This window comes from Cervus elaphus, chromosome 7 (genome assembly GCF_910594005.1).
Source record: "Cervus elaphus chromosome 7, mCerEla1.1, whole genome shotgun sequence".
NCBI lineage: Eukaryota > Metazoa > Chordata > Mammalia > Artiodactyla > Cervidae > Cervus > Cervus elaphus.
The window spans coordinates 41,373,832-41,380,896 of record NC_057821.1 but is presented as its reverse complement, the minus strand read 5'-3'; positions in this window follow the sequence as shown (position 1 = coordinate 41,380,896).

Genomic DNA, 7,065 nt, shown 5'->3' with positions numbered 1-7,065 from the left:
GAATAATTCATGGTACCTAGGCTGTCTGGGTAAAACACGGCTTATGCTGCATACCTGCTTTGCTTTGGGGAGTCTGAGATTTTAAATTTTTTTGCTATGCCACACAGCATGTGGGATCTTAGTTCTTCAACCAGGGATCAAACCCACTCCCCTACATGGGAAGGACAGAGTCTTAACCGATGGACCACGATGGAAGTTCTAAGTCTTTGGCACCTGCCAGGCAGAGAGTGCTTATGTGTTGCTCTTGTTTAGTCACTAAGTCGTGTCCAACTCTTTTGCGATCCCACAGACTGGGGCCTGCCAGGCTCCTCTCTCAATGGAATTTCCCAGGCAAGAATACTGGCGTGGACTGCCATCTCTTCCCCCAGGGGATCTTCCCAACTCAGGGATCAAACCTGAGTCTCCTCAATTGGCAGGCGGATTCTTTATTACTGCGCCACCAGGACAGCCTCTGCTTATGTGACCAACTTACAATAAAAACCCTGGGCCCCGAGTCTCTAATGAAGTTTCCTGGTAGATAGCACTGTGCGTGTGCTGGTTGACTCACTGCTGGTTGAATTGTGTTCTGTGCGACTCCACTAGGAACAAACCCTGGGAAGCTCATATCTGGTTTCCCTAAACTTCACCCCCTGTGTTTTTTCTCTTACTGAATGTACCAGGTAGCCTTTCTCCATAAGCAGTCTTAGCTATGAGTGACAGCTGCCAGTCCTTCTAGAAAATCACAGACCTGGGAGTGGTCTTGAGGGCCCCCAACACACATGTAATTAATGAGTATCTCCTCTCCGCCAAGTACTTTCTAACAGCTGAGGATATTTCAGTGAGCAAAACAAAAGCACCTGCTCCAGGGAGCTTACATTCTATTTGGAACAGTTAGAGGGAAGACAGGGAGAGGAAGAAGGAGTCAGGCAACTAAGAAAACAAACAAATTATATTAAGAAAATATGCTTGATGGCAAGAGGTGCTATGCCAAATAAGAAAGCGAGAAAGAGCTTCCGTGGGGGTCCAGTGACACAGAATCTGCCTGCCAATGCAGGGTACACGAGTTCACTCCTTGGTTCAGGAGGATCCCACCCACCACAAGGCAACTAAGCCCGAGTGCCACAACTACTGAAGCCCACACGCCCTAGAGTCTGTGTTCTTCAACGAGAAAACCCACCATAATGGGAAGTCTGCAAACTGGAAATAGAGAGTAGCCCCAGCTCACTGCAACTAGAGAAAACCCCTGAGCAGCAAGGAAGACCCAATGCAGCCAAAAACAAGTTTAATAAAGGAAGCAAACAAGAAAGAAGGTATGGAGTTTAGTCATGGAAGGCTTTGAGTTAAGAATGGAAGGAGGTATGGAGTGAGTCATGGCAATATCCAGAGACAGAGCTTTCTAAGAAGAGGGAACCGCTGGTGCAAAGGCCCTGAGTCACAAGCATGTTCCGTTCAGGAATAGCAAGGGGGGCGGTGTGGCCGCAGGGCAGTGAGCAGCCCCTAGGAGGGGCAGGAGATGGGGTGGGGAACATGGAGGCCAGACCAGATGGGCCAGTACCAACTTTCTGGCTTTTATTCTGAGTCAGACAGGAAACCATCAGAGGGTTATGAGCAGAGGAATGATTTGATTTTAAAGCATCATTGTGGCTCTTTGTGGAGGATACACTGTAGATTACTGCAATAGCCCAGAATTTGTGGGTGACTTAGATGCAGAGTGTGTGAAAAAGAGAGGAACCCATGATTCTCGGGCTTCAGTTGGTGAAGTTACTGTGTGTTGAGATGGGAAAACCGAGGAAGGAGCAGGTTTGGCAGATGCAGAATCAGAAATGTAACTCTCTCCTCCAAAAGGAAAATTTCATTTCTCTCTTGTGCAGATCAGCGAGGGAGATGGCAGAGTTTCCTTCAAAAGCCACTGATGCTTCGATGGTCATCACACAGAGATCTGGCAGCAAGGATCCCATATTCTACATGACTCTTAAAAGAAAACACATGTGGCTTGTGATATCATTGCATAACACATTGTTTTTATAATTTTATTTCCATTATGTTATGTACTTTAATCCTTCAAACTTTAAGAAACAGAAAATTAAGTATATTTCCCATTGTGCATAAAGGAAAATATATCTTACTTCATATTTTGATAGTGCTTTTATGTAATTGATCTCATTTAAATCGTATAACAACCCACTGTACCCAATGACGGGTCTTACCCCAACTTTACAGCTCTGAACACATCCTTGGGATATGGCTTTGATGTGATTTAAAAGGTCAGCATTAAAATTCGCATGAGTATCATTTTCTAACCTATCAGTCTGAAGGCTGGTGATCTTCACTGACCATGTTTCCATTTTGCCTGTGTGGATGTTGCATAAAGGACTCTGAATGAGAACTTATAGCAGAATGAACTTACAGGGAGGAAGAGGAAATATTGGAAGTTGGTAACAAATGACCTACTGCTTAACTTAGCTCATAAGCTTTTAGAGAAAGCATCGCTTTATTTCTCTCTGGAAGTATCTCAGACATTATCATATTAAAATATGTACTTGGTGTATATATATACACATAAAGATACCTCCTTCCATATGAAAATCTCTTTGGTGTGGTACAGCTTGTTTCTCAAGTTAAATTGGCTGCTTCCTTTGTATCTGAAACTACATGTTGGTGTTACAGGAAGCACCATCAAAAAGGTCTGCCTTAATAGTTGTCCTGGAGCAATGAGATAATATTATTATAATTAACAAGGTTCAAAGGACTTCCAGGTAATGAGAATGTACAATGTTTTAAAAAATAAGAAACATGGGCTTAATAGAATTTAAAGACTACAAAAACTCCCTCCTACTTTTCCAGTAACCTACTTGTCCAAGCATAAATACCTGCTAAACAGTATTTGGGGAAATAACCTGAATAGTTAATGAGTACCTTGAATTGACAGAGTGGGTAGAATAATATAAATATTTATCCTTTGAAGTGTAACTAATGGAGCTTCAGTGTATTCATAGCGGAGCTCCATATCAAAGTTCCATTTCTTTGGTTAGTTTAAAATACCTCATTAATATTTTGAGTAATGCTGAGGAACTACAAGACTATTTCTAATACTATTTTTAGATAACAAAAACAGTGGCGACTCATTTATATAAAGTTCTAAACTAAAGAAAACTAGGTGGTTCTTTCACATTTCTTTTTATAAATTCTTGCTAACTGAAACAATTGCAGCCAACACTTTGGTATATTTCCTTCCAGGTTATTTCAGTTAGTAGATTGGGTGTGTGTTTTACGTTCTAGTTATATTACCCCATGGGTTCCTTATTTATGTATGTATGTTTTTGGCAGGGCTAGGTCTTCATGGCTGCACGGGGGGAGGGGGGGCTTTTCTCTAGTTGCAGAGAACAGTGGCTCCTCGTCGTGGTGGCTTCTCTTGTGGGGAATGGGCTCTGGAGCATTCAGGCTTCAGTGGTTGTGACTTAGGGGCTTTGTTGCCTTGAGGCATGTGGAATCCTCCTGGACCAGGGATTGAACCCATGTCCCCTGCATTGGCAGGCAGATTCTTAACCACTGGACCACGAGGGATGTCCCTCCCCAGTGCTTCTTACACTTTACTCAGCAGTGAAGTAAGGAGGGAGGGGTGATCCTAAAGGCTCTGCTACCCGGACAGATTCTGTCTGCCCTTTGTTCGCCTATTAATTTTTGCTGGGTATGGTGGATGCTGAGCCCCCAATTGTTCGTCACCCTCAGAGGCCTGCAGGAGAATCTTCCCCTGGGGTGAAACATGCAGACAGAAGTTGAGAGTACCTTGAAGGTTAAGCACCTAAGGGCTAGACTGGACTGAGGTGTGTGATAAACCATTCACACAGGACTTGCCTGCTATGTGCCACTTGACACGTGCATACTTTTCCTTCTCCCAGGTGGATGTGACACTCATTTTCCATTGCCACAACGACGGGAAGGAGAGCTGAAAACAGGAGTGCCGGCAGGAGAGCTGCAGGGCAGGACACAATGTCATCGAGTGACCGGAGTCTCGTTATTAGGAAATGTGAAACGGCTACTGAAACTGGTGGCCAGGCCACGGAACTGAATAGACCCAATGATGAGGGAGGCACTGGTGAACACTGAACCCTTTTTCATCGTTTGATTTCTTTTGATAACAGCATCCAGTGAAGGCTTTATAGTTTTGAAAAACCTCGAAATGAAGGTTAGTCTGGCAAGGGATGGCCAACCCCTCACAAAGCTATTAACCCATCTAATTGGAATTTGATCATGACAATTAAAGGCACATGTCAGTCTTTTCTTTTTATGACCTTCAAATAAGATCTATGTCTGAAAGCCCTGTCTATGACGACAATTGATAGAAAACCGAAAATTGTGTGAGGGGCATTAAAAAGAAGGTCTGGCCTTCAGTAAACCTTTTACCCTTCTTTGGAATAAGTGTGTTACATTGTGTTATCTTTGCTTTTACTTTTAAAATAATTATTCTCAACTTGAGGCATCATCTACAAGATCTATGCTCTTCAAAATATCAATGTCATAAAAGACAAATAAAAGCTGATGAAGTATTTCAGATCAAAAATGGGTAGAGTGACAAATGAATGCAAAAAGCAACCCCGGGTTTCTCTTTTGCTATAAAAGACACTAATGGAAAAAGTGGTGAGATATGAATAAGGCCTGGGTCTTAGATAATAGTATCACATCAATATTAATTTGCCAATTATGATAATTGTGTGTGATTCTGTAAGATAATATCCTAATTTGGGACTATGTGGATATTCATTTCAATTAATACTTATCCTTGAAGTATTTAGGGTTAAAGGTAGCATCATGTATGCAACTTACCCTCCAATAGTTCAGGAAAAGATTACATACACAAAGAGAAAGAAGAATAAAGCAGTGTGATCAATATTTGAGGATCTGGTGTGAAACTGTTTGGAAATCATTGTATTATTCTTTTCTGTAAGTTGAAAATTATGTCAAGTAAAAAATTTAAGTAATGAAAGATAGCTTTTAAATCTTAAAACATGTTTAACATGGTCTTATTAACATTATATAAATATTGCAAGGCACCACCATAAACACTTAGGATAGTGTTTTTTCCAAAGCTTTTTATTTTGTATTGGGGTAAATCTAATTAACAATGTTGTCATAGATTCAGGTGAACAATGAAGGGACTTAGCATACACAGTCATGTCTCCATTCTCCCTCAAACTCCCCTCCCATCCAGGCTGCCATATAACATTGAGCAGAGTTCCCTGTGCTATACAGTAGGTCCTTGGTGGTTATCCATTTCAAATACAACAGTGTGTACATGTCCATCCCAAACTCCCTAACTATCCTTTCCCTCCGTCTTCCCCACCACCACTACCCCCTCAGCAACCAGAAGTTCATTCTCTAAGTCTGTCATCCTGTTTCTGTTGTGTAAATAAGTTCATTTAATTACTGATAATATGTGTTTTCCTTTTCATGACATACACTAAAATCCTAATGGTGAAAGATGATTTTGCATTTATAATAAGAAATGAGCTAACTAGTCTTACTATTATAAATATATATCACCAGGAGCCGCAAATCCTGCCAGTCATCCAACAGCAGGAATTGTCCCCTAAGAGAGCTGATTTACACAGCAGGACATCAAATAGATGATAAAGGCACAGAATATTGGTGAGCAATTTAAAGGAATACTATCATTTTTACCACTGTGTATTTGAATATCACTTTTTTTTTCTAAGTATTTTTGCCCATATTATCTCATTGTATACCCTGCCTTATATTTAAAACTTGCCATTTTTCAAGTGGCCATTTTCACAGCTAGATGGGATTTTTTAAAAATCTATGTATATTTGAAGCTGGTTAAAAACAACTATAATCTGAGAAAGACCTCTTATTGACTGGAGCTAGAAAAGGAAGAAGGGGATTTTATTATTCTCAAAACACCTGGAAATTTGATGTTGCTTATTCTCAGTCTATATCACAATGCTGAAATCTAGCACTTGCCTTGGGCAGTCTGTCTATGATAAATAATTTTAAGTCATGAAAAGAATGGGCTTCCCTGATGGCTCAGACAGTAAAGAATCCGATTGCAAAATGGGAGACCTGGGTTCGATCCCTGGGGTGGGAAAATCCCCTGGAGGAGGGTATGGTGACCCTCTCCAGTATTCTTGCCTGGAAAATCCCCATGGACAGAGGAGCCTGGTGGGCTATAGTCCATTGGGTCACAAAGAGTTGGGTACGACTGAGTGACTTACACTTTCACTTTCACCCCCACCAAGTTCTATGTCAAACCCATCCACACAATATATCATGTTAGCTCCCTTTTTTTTTTTCCACAGAAGGGCATGTCCAGACACGGTGTGAAGGGCCAGGAAGAGGGGTGTCATTACAGATCAGCTGGTTGGAACACCTACCAGTTAGGGCAGGTTTGTGAGTATGAGCCTCAAGCACACTGGATCTGTTCTCTGTTCCATGGCTCCCAACTGCATCCCTGGCATCTACTTACACACTCAATCACGATCAGAACGGCTATATACCTTATTGTGGGTGGATCAGCCCTTGCATATCACCAGACTTGAGAAGCAGTTCCCTATTCATCGATCATCTCCATAAATAAAAGACAGGTATCCAAAGAATGAACAAACTATTTTTGTTGTTACACAAAACTTGCCAAATTGGAAATTATTTCCCAGTTCTAAGCATCTCTCAACTAAATGAATCATGCATTTCAAAAAAATTTTTAAAAGAAGAAAGCTGAGAAAGAGTAATAATTGGAATTTTTTGTGGAGGTTATTCTTTCTGTTTATGAAAGTGAAAGTGTCAGTCACTCAATTGTATCTAACTCTTTGCAACTCCATGGACTGTAGCCCACCGGGCTCCTCTGTCCATGGAATTTCCCAGGCAAGAATACTGGAGTGGGTAGCCACGCCCTTCTCCAGGGGATCTTCCCCACCCAGGGATCAAACCCAGGTCTCCCACATTTCAGGCAGATTCTTTACCATTTGAGCCACTTATAATTATTTATAATTTTCCTAATATTCATAACACTAGGTTTAGATTTGAAACTCCCCACCACAAGTGTTTCTTGATCTTTCTCCAGAACTTCATATG